Source organism: Crinia signifera, chromosome 5, assembly GCF_055691185.1.
Source record: "Crinia signifera chromosome 5, ASM5569118v1, whole genome shotgun sequence".
NCBI lineage: Eukaryota > Metazoa > Chordata > Amphibia > Anura > Myobatrachidae > Crinia > Crinia signifera.
The window spans coordinates 183,491,195-183,509,209 of record NC_139221.1 but is presented as its reverse complement, the minus strand read 5'-3'; the positions used below and the strand labels follow the sequence as shown (position 1 = coordinate 183,509,209).

Genomic DNA, 18,015 nt, shown 5'->3' with positions numbered 1-18,015 from the left:
TTACCCGCTTTTATTCTTATATTATTATTTTTATTCTTATTATTATATACTAGGTGATTCATCGCACCCTCAGGGCACTCTTCACACCGTTGTGAGGGGCTTCGCCCCATTAGAAGTAGAAATATATGTGAGTGTGAGATATTAGTGTAATTTGCTGAATGATGAGAGGTGTGTTTGAAGAGGCGTACTGGCCTGAGATAGTTTGGTATGGGGTGCTGGGTGTCACGCAGCAGGTACTGCCCTGAAACGGAAGGGAGCTGTGTTTGAAGATTCATTGGTGGTGTAGTGGTATGGGGTGGTGGGTAGTACTTACAGATGGGTGGGGTAGATTTGTGGTCTGCGGCAGGAGGTCCAGGAAAGTTGCGGTCGGCTGCAGCAGGTCCTGGAGGGTGGCGCTTGTCGGCAGCAGGTCCTGGAGGGTGTTGCACAGTGGCAGCAGATCCCAGAGGCTGGTGCTCGGCTGCAGCAGGTCCTTGAGGGCGGCGCTCGTTGGCAGCAGGTCTCAGAGAGTGCGACAGGAATAAACAGGCGGGGGGCGTGGCTTTGCTAAGTAAGTGTTAGGACGCAGGGTGCGTGTGCTACTGCTTTAAATCCTGACTGCGGGACATTGAACTTCCCTGCCCAGCTCACCGTGGCCCCTGATGCCCCCCTGCCGCTGCCGGGCTGTTTGATGTCCTCCTGGGATCCTTCTTAGTGTGAGCGCGGCGGGACCCCTAGTCTGGTTCGTGCTGGCCCTGGTGTGCTCGCGGGCAGCCGCAATCTACTGTCATCTGTCTCCTGCAAACCTTACTGCGGAGATTTCAGATCTACCGCAGTGAAGATCCTGCACAGAGGTCAGACCCCGGCTCTCCGGACAGCTGGACTACATTGGCACCTGTCCGGATCCTCCTCACCGGCGATCTGTACTCCGCTCACACAGGAAGAAACTGGCGGCGGGTGACGGTGTGTCCAGGAGAGTGGATTTGTGTGTCAACTGGGGGCGGCAGGCAGCGGCTGGTGGTGGTCACACCCAACACACACACACACATACTATATGCACACATCCCACACACACATACTGTACATGCACACATCCCCCCCACAAACATACTGTATACACACATCCCCCACACACATACTGTATATGCACACATCCCCCCCAGACACATACTGTATATGCACACATCCCCCCACACATACTGTATATGAACACATCCCCCCACACACATACTGTATATGCACACATCCCCCCACACATACTGTATATGAACACATCCCCCCACACACATACTGTATATGCACACATCCCCCCACACTGTATATGAACACATCCCCCCACACACATACTGTATATGCACACATCCCCCCACACACATACTGTATATGCACACATCCCCTCACACACATACTGTATATGCACACATCCCCCCACACATACTGTATATGCACACATCCCCCACACACATACTGTATATGCACACATCCCCCCACACATACTGTATATGCACACATCCCCCCACACATACTGTATATGCACACATCCCCCACACACATACTGTATATGCACACATGCCCCCACACACATACTGTATATGCACACATCCCCCCACACACATACTGTATATGCACACATCCCCCCACACATACTGTATATGCACACATCCCCCCACACATACTGTATATGCACACATCCCCCACACACATACTGTATATGCACACATCCCCCCACACACATACTGTATATGCACACACCCCCACACACATACTGTATATGCACACATCCCCCACACACATACTGTAAATGCACACATCCCCCACACACATACTATATATGCACACATCCCCACACACACATACTGTATATGCACACACCCCCCACACACATACTTTATATGCAACCATCTCCCCCCACACACATACTGTATATGCACCCCCCAAACACATACATACCATATATCCATACACACATACTGTATATGCATACAACCCCCCCCCACACACACACATACTGTATATGCACACACACCACCCCCCCCCCACACACACACACACACACACACACACACACACATATATACTGTACATGCATCCCCTGACCCCAATCAAACATACACATTCATAAATCTGCCCTTGTACAGCGCTGTGGAGTATATATGTGTGCTAGTATAACTCACTGTGGCCGCTGATCCTGTCACCCCCTCAGCCACTGCCGCCGCCCACTGGGGGTGTTTCTTTTTCAGCTGGCAGGTGCTGCTCCCGGCTAGCTGCGGAGAAGCAGCCCTGCATGTCAGCCGGCTGTGGAATGGTGCACCAACCATCCTGCACCGGCTCCTCCATCACTCTGCCCGTCCTGACACTCCGTCTCTGACAGGAAGCATGGAGCCACGGATTTAGGACAGGCAGCGACACCTGCTGGTGGAGGGAGGTAGTGACCACAACTATTTTGTCTATTTAATCTGTCTTCAGCGGCGGTCGTTATTCTGGAGACTGGAACTGCCGTCAGATCGGCCCGCCAAGGGGGCTTCTTGACCGGCCCACCGGGAAATGTCCCGCAGTCCTGGTGAGGCTGGCCGGAGAGAGATGGTGTGGCGGGGGCATGGTGTATAGCCGTGGGGCGGGGTTTGGCCGTACTTGGGCGGACATGGGGAGTGGTGGGCGAGGAGGGGGCGGATAGTGGGGGAGCTTATGTTGTGTAGGACGCAGGGCTGTGTAGAACGTTAGGTCGCAGGTTTTGCAGTGTGGATAACGGTGGGCGGGCCTGTCAATCACCCGTGTAACCCCGCCCACCATTATATACACTGCCTTGAGTGACAGATCTGGCTAAAAATAGAGATTTATAATATATAGTATTATTTTTTTTTTGGGGGGGGGGGGTATATGGACTCTTATTTAAACTTTTATCATGGACCTTATTGTGAGCAAATCAAAATGGATGTGTGTTCCAAATATAAAGATTCATTCCACTGACAATCAATATGGACCGCAAACAGGAAGTGGAACGCAAAACAGCGGTACATCATTTCCGGGACTTCCATTTTGGCTGCGATATGTCACATCCGGGAGAGACTGGCAGTGCAAACGACTGTGCGACGTTTACTGTGATTGTGGGCGGGGCACTTAAGAAGGCCCCGTTCGATGGGGATGATCATGCTTCTGAGGAAGGGCTTATATAGCCCGAAAGCGCGCTCAAGCAAACTATTCATCACCACCGAACAGACCTAACTGCACTGCGGGTTTCAGACCTACCTTGGGCATTTGGCGACTTCTCCCCTTGTTGAGATGAAACCCGGTCCGTAAAGCATCAAGGACCATTTACCCTCCATGGGTGATATGCTTATATTTCTATTTTAATTGTGAGTGCACCAATAAATTGTAGATGTTTTTTATTAAACAATATTGCACCATCAATTTTTTTATCAAGTCCCTATAGGTGACTAAGGATTAATTTAGAAAAAAGGATGAAAAAATGAAAAAGATAATTTCTATGATATGCGCTGTCATTTCATTTCCATTTGAGTGGCCTGTGAAAATTAAACAACATGAAGTATTTAGACATTGTTGCACTATGGTCTTCCTTAAATGTTTTATCCTCATGAGACCTTTGTCCGTTTATGCTGTGTACAAGACTATCCATTTGTTATGTGTTACTATTTTCCTGTGTATTATGCAGGGTTGCTGACTTTCAAAAAATCCTCTCCGGGAGAAGCCCGGAGAGGAATCTTTCATTACGAATTTTGGGGGCGGGGCTTAACCGTGACGTCATTAAGCCCCGCCCCATTACGGGAAATAGGCTAAATAACTGATATCCATGGAGGGGGCGGGGCTAAAACGACACGATTGTGACGTTTTAGCTCCGCCCCCTCCCCTGAGACCCGCGGCATATAAATGCCGCGATCGGGGGGCTCAGTGGGGGTCCCCCTGATTCCGGGAGGGTTGCCCACCCTTCCGGGGGCCGGGAGGAAGGACCCGATTTTCGGGAGACTCCCGCAAATTCCGGGAGGGTCGGCAACCCTGGTATTATGGAGTAAACGTGTTGCTTCACTTAAACTATTGTGCCCATGGCTCTATCTACTTCATTAGGATTAGGATTGTCACATGGATTACTTGTAGTCTTGAAGATCATGCTGGCTGCTTCACAGCATACTGTATGCTGATCAAAATGCAGGACTCACTGTATGCTTAATACATACTTGCCTACTTTTGAAAACCAGTTTCAGGGAGATTATGGTTGGTAGCAGAATTTTGTAATTGAAGGGGCATGTCATGCTCCAACCAAGGGCGTGTCTAGTACCATATATGGAGAGATTGTGAAAAGAGACTGTGAATGTGACACCTAGAAGCGTGGGTGTGTATCTGAGAGGAATCTTTGAAAATGACTTATATCCAAATGTAGATGAGCCCCAAAGCAGTTAGTAAGACATACTATACTTGGTAAAGTGCTGGGAAATGGTTCTGATGATTCAATCTAAATGTATCTATCTCTCATTTATTTTTGTCCCAAAAATGTAACAGGGTAATGTGGGCTAGGTGAAATGAGGAAGATTGCTAGACTAATGAAGAAATTGCTGCTATTTCAGGGAGTCTCCTGCAGAATGCAGGAGGGTAGGCAACTATGGCTTAACACACAAGGTACTTTGGCTCATACTGTACATAATGGGCCAGTAACCTGTTTATATGTAATATTGGTGTATAACCAGTGAGGTTAACATTGGGCACCAGCAGAATTAAAAAATAGAGTTTAAGCAAGACAGTTTGTTCCTAACAGGATTGCAGGGTTATTAAGGATAACAGCAGTAAAACATATAACAGACATTGTGAACGGTAACAGCAGTGATAAAAAGAAAGCAATTTATGTCACACGCTGTTTACAATAGTGCTCACACCCCAGAGGTTCCGAACATGTGTTGCATTTACATGCAGTACATGAAACACTTGGCAAGAATTTCACAGGAGCATGCGTGAACTACATGTTTTGCCAGATATTTTTGTAAAGGTTACAGCCAGCAACAGTGCAGTTACAGGATATACATCTGAAACACACTAATCTCTTGCAATTATGCCCTTTTTACTATTCTTATTCTCACTATCATTATTATTGATTATCCCTATATATATATATATATATATATATATATATATATATATATATATATATATATATATATATATATATATATATATAAATAAATACAAGGTTTGTATATATTGTTACAGCTATGATGTCCTGTAGTGGCCATATTCCCTTATTTTCTCTGAACTGTTAGCCTCCTAGGTTGCTAACCGACCATACGGGGAGCAGTGAGGATTTCTGACGCTCTATATATATATATATATATATATATATATATATATATATATATATATATATATATATATATATATATATATATATTGTATGTGGGGTCTGGCACTCCCAGTGTGCAAGCGATAGGTGCCCGGGTGCCTTCCTCAATTGGATTTTTGTGCCAATGTATCTGGTTCCATAGAAATGAATAGGCGTCACTCCGGGACTTAATCAATACAAAGCTTTACTCAAGTGCAGCGGCCAACGCCGTTTCGGAATTACTCCGTCCTCAGGGCCAACACCGTATATATATATATAGGGAGAGAGAGAGAGAGAGAGAGAGGTTTGTGCGGCCCTGCACTCTCCGCTTCTGTTCACCTGCCCTGGTGCCCTTCCACAAGATGATTTAGAAGAAAGAAAAGAGGCTGGCACTCCGGCGACTTGTAAAATGTGCTATATTCAAAGCAAACAACTGACCAACGTGCGTGGTTATCACCACGCACCTTGACAAAGGGGGACCACCCCCGAAACGTTGGTCAGTTGTTTGCTTTGAATACAGCACATTTTACAAGTCCCCGGAGGGCCAGCCTTTTTTCTTGTCGTCATCACACAGCGCCAATCGGACGGGCGTGCGGTCCCGATTCCGGAAGACGCTGTCACACACTGGGGTGAATATAAGGTAGGACATGAACTCTGTTTATTGTTGATGCCATGACCTGACGAAATTGCTGAAATAAAAGCAATGAAACGTTGTCCATATTGGATGGCCTGATCGTGTTTCTTTGACAAGACGCCTGGAGTGCTGCATTTCCCCCCCCCTGCCTTCTATTTATTTATTGGAGCGGGCACCCGGCGCAGACCAGCCAAATACAGGGAGAACCGGATCAATCCCATTTAAATATATATATATATATATATATATATATATATATATATATATAAATCCTTCCCATCAGCTGCTTCCGACGTACTGAAAGCGCACCCTGATAGGAAAGAGGCACAAACAGTAAAGACATAAAAATACAAACAAATATGCAAACATACAAAAATACATAAAATACAAACATACAAGCAGACTATATAGAGATACATCCAGTAGGTCGGAAGCAGCTGATGGTCCGCAGTTCGGAGAGGTGACAGCGATATGAAGTGGAACGCACACGTGACGGCCAGATGGAACGCACGGTGAGAGCACTCCGTCTTCCGGCTGTTGTCTGAGCCGGAAGTTCTGACATCAGGCTTCCGGGGACATGGAGTGTGGCGCCTGGGGGGGAATGGAGTCATCTACCAGCTACAGGTATTTAAAGACGATGGGTGCTGGGGGTGGTTGATTGTATCTGTTGGTGTGGATTATACCCTGACGAAGGGGTGTGTCCCCGAAAATAGTGGTATTTGGTAATGTCCACATTGCCAAACTAAAAGCTTCTTTGATTATCTATGCTGTGTTGGAGTTCCTTTCTTGGGAAGGATTTATTGAAGACTTTAAAGTGCACCCAATCAAAGTTGGACTTTAAGGACAGAGTGCCGGCATATTGCAGGATGTGTATGGTAGTGTCAGCAGGACACTAGTTGCAGGGCACCGACCACCTATACTCAGACTTATTGTAATTATTCAACAGTGTGGAATACAATTGGTCTCTTTGCCCAGCCATAGTCTGTTACATCAAAATCCAGATAATGGATAACACTACGGTTGGTGATGTTGATGCAGACATCAGTGAATTGTTTACTATGCCTATTCTGCCGCCTGGTGAGATGTTCAGCTTTTCCCAGGAGCAGATTGAGGCAATTGTCTCACAGAAAATGCAGACATATTGGAAACAGCAGACTGTATTTAGGATGTGTTCCATCGGTTACTCAAATTACGGCGTCGGGAAACCGACTATTTATTACACAGTGTCTCATTGTCGAATTATTATAAAGAGCGCAAAATTCCTCGAGGTTTCAGAGTTCGTAACTCACCAACAATTGGAAGAAGCAACCCCAAGTTCGTTCGCAAATGGGTTGCGATATTAAACAAGTGCGTGTTCGACTTAATGATACTTGTGGTTGATGTAGCCAATAAGGAATTGAATGCTACCAGACAGAAAATTGCAGTGGTTCAGTCACAATTTAAGGAGATGCTGGATCTGGAAAGCAGTGTGAGCTGGATGCAAAAATTGGGAGCTCAATGTGAGCAATATAAAAAAGAGCTGAAAAAATGTAAGAAAAATAAAAAAGCAGTGGTAGATACTGACTATGAGGATCGACGAGTGTACACCTGGCTCCAGGGGGTGAGAGGAATCAATATGATAGAGCCCAAGTGAGACGCCGTCGCCCGTGGAATAAAAGGAATGCCAGATCTGATCGTGAGAAAGTCAGATGATCCAAGTGCCTCTGGTACTGTCCCTTTAGGACAAAAGAAAGGGGCAACTGCTGCAAGTCTGCCCCCACCCGCCGGGGTGGAAATGCGGCGACGATTGCCGCGACCAAACTGAAAGTTTGATCTTTAATTTGTCACAGAGGCCGATCTCACCGTTGGAAAGAAGGGTTCTTAATAAGGGGTTAAGCTTCGTACCTACGAACCCCCATAATGAGTTCACTTGGAAGAAAAATTTGCACAAGTTTTCACGACAACTCTGACTTAAGGAGTTCTTCCAGAACACTGTAACTCAGCGTGAAGTTTCAGTATTTGATCCCTTTCTTTCTAAACGGTCCAGATCATCATTTGATCCGCCATCACAAAATGGTTCTTTAAAAACATTCTGCAGACTCTTGGATGACTCTATGGACAGATTTTTGGCAACACCGTACCAAGTTCGTCCAAACCTGAATAAAGATGAATTGGCTGCCCTGAAGGAGTTAGAATCTGATAAATCAATCATCATTCGCCCCATGGATAAGGGCGGGGCGATTGTGATTATGGATAGGTCCTACTATTGTCAAGAAATTATGGGACAACTCTCTGACGGCGAGGTGTATACAGAATTGGCCCGTGACCCTACCTCCAGTTACAAGCAAGAATTGTTATCCAATTTGGAGAAGGCCTTTTTGGAATACAAATTACCCAAGAAAGTATATGAAGCCTTACGTGTGGAACACCCTATGGTGCCTGTAATATATACTCTACCGAAACTTCATAAGAACTCTGCTAGGCCCCCAGGACGGCCGATTATTTCAGCTTGTAATTCCCTGCTTCAAACAGTCTCACAGATGTTGGACAGTATAATTCAGCCACTCTAGCCACTACAAGGGACATTCCTCAAGGATACTACTTCCTTTTTGCTTAAGTTAAAGGAACTGAAAACGATTCCCCCGGGGGCCCTCCTCCTGTGTAGTTTGTACACGTCCATTCCGCATGAGGGGGGGTCTTAGGGCTATGCAGATGTTTCTGGAGAAGCATCTAGATCCTGAGGTGTTTGATCATTGTTTGTTCCTTACATTACTCAAACTTAAGTTGACCCGTAATTACTTTTTATTTGATGGTACATTTTCTGTTCAGCGTAGGGGGTGTGCCATGGGTTCGTCTGTGGCACCCTCCTACGCTAATGTTTACATGTTTTCACAGGAAGAGGACCTCTTCTTCACCGATCCCCGCATCAGGGGGCACGTCGTCATGTACACCAGGTACATCGACGACGTGTTCATGGTGTGGACGGGGGGAGACGATCTGTTTCTAGAACTCATGGAGCGGATTAACGCTTCAAGTCCATTTATCAAATTCACTTTTACACATACAGTAGTACTACCAATGCTAATTTTCTGGATGTTGCTGTTACAGTTAAGGGAGGTCAAATTACAACAGGTGTCTTCGTCAAGGAGACAGACCACAACACCCAATTGCGGGTGTTGTGGTCTGTCACCCAGCTCCGCTTAAAAATGGACTACCTTTGTCTCAGATCATGCGGGTTGCCCGCATCATGAGCAATAAAGAATGTGTTCCAGAGGAACTGGACAAAATGGTAGCTAAATTTAGGGAGAGAGGCTATGAACAGTCGACTCTTCTCAACATGAAACAGCGGGTACTTAACATGCCCTGTGAGGAATTGTTTTCATCCAAGAAACGGAGGGTTGAGAATACCATCCCATGGGTTAATGAGTTCTCTGTCTTTAGCCCTATTATATATAGGTATATATAGGGCTTCAAAAGCATTATGGCCCATTGTCCGGACGGACAAAGAATTACCAGTGTTTCAGAATAAGAGACCCCTTTTGGCCTATACCAGGGGCAGAAACCTGAGGATAGGTTGCTTAAGTCCGATATTACCATCAAAACTCCTCCAGCAGGACCTAATATCTATGTCAAGCCCGCAGGGTGTTATAGTTGCAGTAATTGCATTACCTGCAAATTTATGATAACTTGCAAAAAATTCAAACACCCACATCGGGATAAAACTTTTGAAATTAGACATGTCCTCCATTGCAATTCTACACATGTGGTCTATGTTGTCACCTGCCCCTGTGGCTTGCTTTATGTAGGTCAGACCACTAGAAAATTCAAAGAGCGGATGGCGGCCCATAGATCCGCCATTGGTCTGACAGCCAGGGGAAAGGAGGTGGACCAGCCTGTGTCCAGGCATTTCAAAGCAGCCGGGCACCCTCCAGAAGCTATCCATTATTTCATGATTGACCATGTCCCTTTAAATCTAAGGGGAGGTGATAGGGCCAAGACCCAGCTGATTAGGGAATCTCTATGGATATTGAGACTAAATACAATAAATCCCTTTGGTCTAAATGAAAAAATAAACTGGAATAGCTTAGTGTAGGATTCCTTATGATAGTACATTATGTGTGGAGTTCCTATGATGTTTCCATATCTCCATATAGTCTGCTTGTATGTTTGTATTTTATGTATTTTTGTATGTTGGCACATTTGTATGTATTATTATGTTTTTACTGTTTGTGCCGCTTTCCTATCAGGGTCCGCTTCCAGTAGGTCGGAAGCAGCTGATGGTCCGCAGTTCGTAGAGGTGACAGCGATAAGAAGTGGAACGCACACGTGATGTCCAGATGGAAGGCACGGTGAGAGCGCTCCGTCTTCCGGCTGTTGTCTGAGCCAGAAGTTCTGAAATCAGGCTTCCGGGGACATGGAGTGCGGTGCCCGGGGGGGAATGGAGTCATCTAGCAGCTACAGGTATTTAAAGACGATGGGTGCTGGGGGTGGTTGATTGTATCTGTTGGTGTGGATTATACCCTGACGAAGGGGCTCTGTCCCCGAAAATACTGGTATTTGGTAATGTCCATGTTGCCAAACTAAAATATTCTTTGATTATCTATGCTGTGTTGGCGTGCCTTTCTTGGGAAGGATTTATTGAAGACTTTAAAGTGCACCCAATCAAAGTTGGACTTTAAGGACAGAGTGCCGGCATATTGCAGGATGTACCCCACAATCGAGCACAAAAGTAGCTCAACAACAGCTAGCTTCCCTGATAACGGACACCAAACTCAAGCACCCGGACTCACTGTTCATAATATTAGGTGACTTCAACAGGGCCAACCTGTCCCAGGAGTTACCAAAGTACAAGCAGTAGGTCAAATGTCACACCAGGGAGGGACGGATGCTGGACCACTGCTACACCGCTATAAAGTCTACCTACCGATCCATCCCATGAGCAGCCCTGGGACTTTCGGACCACTGCTTGTTCCACCTCCTCCCAATGTATACTCAGAAGCTAAAATCAGCAAAGGCCACTGTCAGGTCAGTTAAAATCTGGTCAAGTGAGACAAAACTAATGCTTCAGGCTTGTTTCAAGTGCATGGACTGGAGGGTTTTTGAAGCCTCTGCGACTGACCTGAACGAACTAGCAGACGTTGTGACATCCTACGTCAGTTTCTTTGAGGATCTGTGTGTACCATCCAAAACAGTTTAATCCTTTAATAACAATAAGCCGTGGTTTGGCAGTCAGCTAAGGAAGCTCCGCCGGGCCAAGGAGGAGGCATACAGTGGTGGGGATAGGGCACAGTACAAAGAGGCCAGGAACAGCCTGACATGTGAAATCAGGCTGGCAAAGAAGCTATACGCCAGCAAGCTGACAAACAACCTCTCAGCCAATGACCCCGCAGCAGTCTGGAAAAGTATGCAAGCTATTACCAGCTACAAGAAAGCCCCAAGCCCAACTCCAATGCTCGAGGAACTGGCTGAGGAGCTGAATGAGTATTACTGCAGATTTTAAAAAGGAGTCCAGTGCCTCATACCCCCCTCCTCTCGACCATAGTAAGGCGGCTCCACCACCACACCTCCAATGCCTTGAGGTCTTGCAGGTGGACCAGGGGGAGGTAGAAGCTTTGTTCAAAAGGGTTAGACTTAGGGAGGCTGCAGGTCCTGATGGAGTGTCGTCATCTACCCTTAACATCTGTGCAATGCAGCTTGCACCCATCTTCACTGTCATCTTTAACACCTCACTGGAAATGAGTAGGGTCCCCAACTTCTTCAAATGCTCAATTATTATTCCAGTTCCCAAGAAGTTGGCTGTGAAGGATCTAAATGACTACAGGCCAGTCACACTAACAAAGGCATTCGAAAGACTGGTATTGAACCATCTGAGGGAGGTGACAATTACCCATCTCGACCCCATGCAGTTAGCCTACCGAGCAAACAGAAGCATTTAGGATGCAGTTAACCAGGGACGTGCAGTCAGGGGAGGCAGAGCCTCCCATGTCATAATGATGAAAATAATAAAAAGAAGATATTTATATATCTTCTTTTATTATTTTCATCATTTCTACCTCTCCGGCTGCCTCCCACCTTCTTACACTGCTGCATGTGAGGGTGGAAGGCAGCGGGAGAGGTGCCTCCCGCTGTTAACATTAAAACTCCGGGCAGCAGGGTGCACCAATGGGCTGTAAAAGCCCATTGAAAATGAATGGGGAAGCAGCACTTATACTGATGCCGCAATGACAGGGGCACCAGTATAAACGCACGCCCCCAGATGTGATTGGGCCAGCAGATCCAGTGCTGGATCCGCTGTCCAATCACATATATGCAGGGCCCTGGAGAGGATGCAGCAGCGCGGGCAGTGGGGAGTTCGGCGCCGCTGGGAGAAAGCCGATGTCACTCACCCGTCTCACCGCCGAGAGGACTGGCCGCTGCCACCGCCGAGGACAGGTGAGTCCGCCGGGTGGTGGGAGTGGGGGCGCATGTTCCGGCGGCCGCTGCATATGTAGCACCGCCATGTCCGGGGGGGGGTGGGGGTGGTGGTGAGGTCAGTGCCTCCCCAGGCAATGACCTCACCGCACGTCACTGCAGTTAACCTAGGGCTGCATTATATCCTGGAACACCTGGATCATCCAGGCACCTACGCGAGGGTCCTATTCTTTGACTTCACCTCTGCATTTAACACAATTGCCCCCACTATCTTAATGCCCAAACTTTTCTCCCTAAGAGTTCCAGAATCTACTTGCTCCTGGATTGTGGACTTCCTGATGGCACGAAAACAGGTGGTGAAAGCCAGAGCCTTCACATCCGCCATTTGTACGGTCAGCACTGGTGCACCCCAGGGATGTGTACTTCCCCCCCTGCTCTTCTCCCTCTACACTAATGACTGCATCTCGAGTGACCAGTCAGTAAAAATCATAAAATTTGTTGATGACACCACCATCATCGGCCTAATCAAGGAGGCAAATGAGTCTGCATATAGAGGGGAAGTGGACAGACTTTCACAGTGGTGCGGCAGAAACAACCTGGACCTCAACCCCATCAAAACAGTCGAGATGATAGAAGTCTTCAGGAGAAAACCGTATGTCACGGTCCCACTGGTATTTTCCAACAGAGTGGTGTCATGGGTAGAGACCTTCAAATTCCTTGGAACAAAAATCTCTTGCAACCTCAGATGGGAGCCGAACATAACTTTCATTGTCAAACAGCGGCTGTTCTTTCTGAGGCAACTGAAAAAATTCAATATTCCGCAGGAGCTGTTGCAACTCTTTTACACTGCTATCGTGGAGTCTGTTCTATGTTCCTCTATTACAATCTGGTATGGAGGGGCCAATGAATCTGACAAAGACTGGAAAGAGTGGTGAGGACAGCAGAGAAGATTATTAGGACGGACTTCCCCCCTGTAATGGAACAATACTTAAGTAGGGTCAAGAAGCGAGCTGGGAAGATCGTGGCGGACAAACTCCACCCTGGCCGTAGCTTGCTTGATATTCTCCCATCAGGTAGACGCTTCAGGTCCATTCCTGCCAATTCGTCAAGAACTGCAAAAAGCTTCTTCCTGATAGCTATTCAGCTATTGAATAATGTACTCTAAGATGCTGCTAATCTAAACACCTAATTGCTCTATCTAACCTTGCAAATCCTAACATGTGAATTGTCTTTTGTATGTGCAACTGATGCAATGTATGTATGTATGTATGTATGTATGTCCTGTTATCCCTCTTGTACCATGCTTGAAGCTGCACTGTATCCACAAAAAAATTCCTTGTATACAAGCGTATACATGGCCAATAAAGTGATTCTGTTTCTGATTCTGGTTTGCCCATTAGACCAACGCGTTTCCTCTTAGATAAGACTTCATCAGGGCGCGGTACAATGATTGAACAAGTTGAACACACGATCATAGAGTTAAACTGGGGTTCTTCAAAGTGATGGAATTAACCAAAAAGTCTGGGATCTTGTGGGTCAATTGTATATTGGTCGGAAAATTCCACTAGTTGATGTTATTTCATGAGCAAAGAACTATCAGGGTCCTTCGGGTAGGAAACCCACCTTTATACTGTGGTAGAAGCACGAAATAGTATTTTTGCTCCAAATGAAGAGGTGTGTACTGCTCAGCTCCAAATTAATATATATATATATATATATATATATATATATATATATATATATATAAATATCCTGCATGATCCCCGCACTCTTAGTAGTTGTTAGTATCGTGCTCCGGTGCCATCCATGACTTAATTGTCCATATAGCTTCCTTGTAAATAGCGGCACTCACAGAGACTTGATAGTGGTGAAAAAAATATTGATTATTCCGACATATGTTTCGAGCCATTGTTGATCGAAACATATACATAAATTTTTCACCGCTATCAAGTCTCTGTGAGTGCCGCTATTTACAAGGAAGCTATATATATATATATATATATATATATATATATATATATATATATATATATATAAGAAAGGCAAGGGGTACCCAACACCGCGCCCTATTAGCCCAAAGCTGCATTTCTGAAGGATCCCTGTTAGCTGAGACCCGGGACGGACAGAAATACAAAGAAGATCAGGGTGCGCTAAGGTAAATTACACAACTTTCTCATTAAAACATAAATATTTAATAAAAAGCCTCTGATAAGGCTTAGAATAAATCAAATCAAAAAGAGTTACACAGCCATTTCATAGAATAATTTAACAATCCACAGTATGGAACAGGCCCAATGCGTTTCGTCACCCACGTGACTTCATCAGGGGCGCTTTGGATGTTGATTGAAATAAGGTGCGATAGCACTGCAAATGATAAACATAAATTCAACATAATGCATAAAACAGCAGAATGCATATAAAAAATACGTATTTCTACACAAAGATGAGGTAATCGAAAAAGATGAAGAGGACAAAGGAGAGGCAGAACAATTGATAGTTCAAAATTATCTTGATACAAATATATACACATATATATATATACACACACACATACACATATATACACACATATATACATATACACTTTTTTTTTTTTTTTTTTTTTTTTTTTTTGAAACAGTATACAGATATTTTCCACCGTGTTTAAAAAAAACACATTTTTAACAAATAAAAGGATTCCATGTGTGCATTTAACATCCACCGAAAAGATCCTTATATAGACATTGAAGAAAAAGAGTACCTTCTAGGGGTGTATCCAATTGGTCAAACCATAGATATTGTATTCAAGCAAGACCCATACAGATATATATCTGAATAAAGGGACATACATGATAGTAAGGTACTTATTCATCATCTGTTACTGCATCAGAAAAATGCACATCACATATAATAAAATTGGGGTATAAAAATTGTACCTTCTTGGAGCGTCTCTAAATGACCAAATAAATAGCTGTGTACTTCAGCTAAAGTTGCACAGATGTAAATCTAAATGGAGAGACATATATGGTGGCCGAGTCAGACAATATCAACTTATATTTAACCACCACCAACACCTAATGATAGTTAGGGGTATTTTTCAAAGGACTTACATATCGCCAAATATCGGAACAAAAAATGCAATAGTCCAGGCGTATGTCACCAAGGATCACGTTTCTCACACCTTTTATATCGGTGCTAACATCAAGGACCAATGAGCAGCTTCAAAAAAATCTAGTAATATAAAAAGTTTTTTTTCCCCCATTAGGAATACATACAATGAGGCATAAATGCCCAATATGAGACCATAATAAAAAACAGGAGTTCAAACTTCCCAAAAAAGGGAGGGCATAAGGTTAAGTACTTACATAAGGCTGGGAGGCCAGAAGTTCACTCTAGTGGATCCAAATGCAGAATGACTGCTGGTGTGGAAAAAGGGCTATATAAGGACCCAGGGAGAAAACATCACTTCCTGTATAAATTAATCCCAGGTGTCCCCAATGAAAGTAAGCCTGTGTGTTAAAACACAATTGCCAAGACCTTTAATGAGACCCTAAGGCTCAGATAACAGGACAAGAGAATCCAATATTAGAATAGCATTGTGTGCTGATAAAAAAAAAAAAAAAAAAAAAAATAATAATAATAAAAAAAAAAAAATAAAAAAAAAAAAAAATAATAATAATTATAAAAAAAAAAAAAAAAAAAATAATAAAAAAAAAAAAAGAAAAAATATTAAAAAAAAAAAAAAAAAAGAAAAAAGAAACGTCAGGCAGCTCCGCTATGCGTTCCAAATCGGCGCCATTTTGCCTGACATGGAACGCACACGCTGCGCCGGATATGACTGGCCGCTAAGCTCCTGTATTGAATATAATGGTGAGCGTGAATGTGCTGTGATAGGTCGCTGGTCCGCCAATGACTTAGTAATGAAAACTGTGATCTAATAAATCCGGAAGTAGCATGCGTTTCAAAGCAGCGCCATTTTCCTAAGTTGACACGCAATAGCGCTGTGTTTAAGAAGCTCCGCTTCTCATACCTGAAAAACTAGAAATGTATATGGTGGTCCTTATATACGCTAATGCTAAGACCCTCATAGCTAGTGAAACCCTATTAAGGGAAAAATATATCTATAAACTAATATATCTAAATGCGTTCCAAATGGCTGCCATTTTTAATGTCATTGGAACGCAAAACACCCTAAGATTGCCAATGTGCTGAATCCCCAATAAAACGGACTGGATCCATAATACCAATAAAGTTGTTTCATATTACTTTAATTAAACTAACCTTACGTTTAGTGCTTTTATGTGATAAATATAGTGTACTGATAGGGGTTTCAGTTATACTTAATATGGTGTCTCTATGTGCTCCCAAAGTGCACAGTAGGAATGTAACTGCAATGCTTAGTTATAAAGCGTGATGTACATTCAGTCATAGTGAATCTATATTATAGAGATTATATTTAATTTAGTGTATCTAGTTTATTTATAAATGTACCTAGTGATACAGTGAAGGACTATTAGACTATTCTTTATAGGGATCCAGTCCCTAGAGTCTCAAAAAAAAAAAAAAAAAAAAAACCCACACCTTGGGGGGAGGGGGGGGCGGGGGAAGGGATCGAAAAAATACTATTATTACAACTCCCGTTAGTTCATTACCGTCTCATTTACATCTAGATGATTTTACCATAGATAGCGATTATAATACAACATTGGTATGTACACTTGGTGTGAATTATATGAAACAAGAAAAGAAAAAGAGGAAAAAAACATTGAAGGTGGGATCAGAGGAAAGCCACTATATCAACGCCTTCATTGAGACCCTTTGGCGTAAGAGAATTAAGGGAATAAATCCAAAAGCTTTCCTTTTTAATCAGCTCTTGGCCCCTATTTCCTCCTCTAGGATTGATCGGGACACGTTCCAAAATGGTGAATTTGAAATTGTCCTTGGTTACCAAAGAGTTATGTTTCTCGAGGAAGTGTCTGGGCAGGCTGTGCACTTTCACTTTATTTTTAATATTGCGCATATGCTCCTGTATCCTCAACTTCGTCTGTCTGATGGTTTTCCCAACGTAGACTAGGTTGCAGCTGCAGGTGATTTTATAAACCACGTGATCCGAATTGCAAGTCACTGCTTCCCTAATTCTATACTCTTTGCCATTATCCAAAGTGTGATGGAAGGGTGTCTTGTCTAGAAACGGGCAGCAAATGCACTTGTTACAGGGCAGGACCCCCGGTTTTTTGTTTAGGAAATGTGGCGTTTTAGAAGTGGAAGGAATGGTTGGTTTCATTCTGCTAGGTGCTAGCATGGATTTTAAATTTTTTGCTCGGCGGTATACTAAGTTCGGCCTCGGAGGTAGATGTTGACCTAGGACCGGATCTCTTAAGAGGATGGACCAATGCTTTTCAAGCACTTTTTTAATTTGATGATTGGGGCGTTGGGCCTGTTCCATACTGTGGATTGTTAAATTATTCTATGAAATGGCTGTGTAACTCTTTTTGATTTGATTTATTCTAAGCCTTATCAGAGGCTTTTTATTAAATATTTATGTTTTAATGAGAAAGTTGTGTAATTTACCTTAGCGCACCCTGATCTTCTTTGTATATATATATATATATATATATATATATATATATATATATATATATATATATACATATATATAGTCTGTATGGTCCCGGAACTCACTGATAATGCTGGTGTAAGGTTCCGGTGT

At 44.0% G+C, this 18,015-nt stretch overlaps 2 long non-coding RNA genes across 3 annotated transcripts in view; one reads left to right on the top strand and one right to left on the bottom strand.

Annotated features, from left to right (window-relative positions):
- LOC146079607 (uncharacterized) overlaps window positions 1-10,673 on the top strand; it is a 146,421-nt gene extending 135,748 nt beyond the window's left edge. Inside the window, exon 3 of the long non-coding RNA XR_014474642.1 lies at window positions 10,163-10,673. This is a non-coding gene — a long non-coding RNA (uncharacterized LOC146079607). The remainder of the gene's footprint in view (window positions 1-10,162) is intronic.
- Window positions 10,674-14,455: 3,782 nt separating this feature from the next.
- Window positions 14,456-15,906, bottom strand: LOC146079606 (uncharacterized). Of its 2 annotated transcripts, XR_014474641.1 has the most exons (4): window positions 15,671-15,906; window positions 15,242-15,536; window positions 15,067-15,136; window positions 14,456-14,690 (listed from the first exon to the last, which is right to left on the bottom strand). It is a non-coding gene; the product is annotated as an uncharacterized LOC146079606 (long non-coding RNA). The 2 variants fall into 2 exon arrangements; XR_014474640.1 differs by having other exon boundaries at window positions 15,067-15,536.
- Between the last annotated feature and the right edge of the window lie 2,109 nt (window positions 15,907-18,015).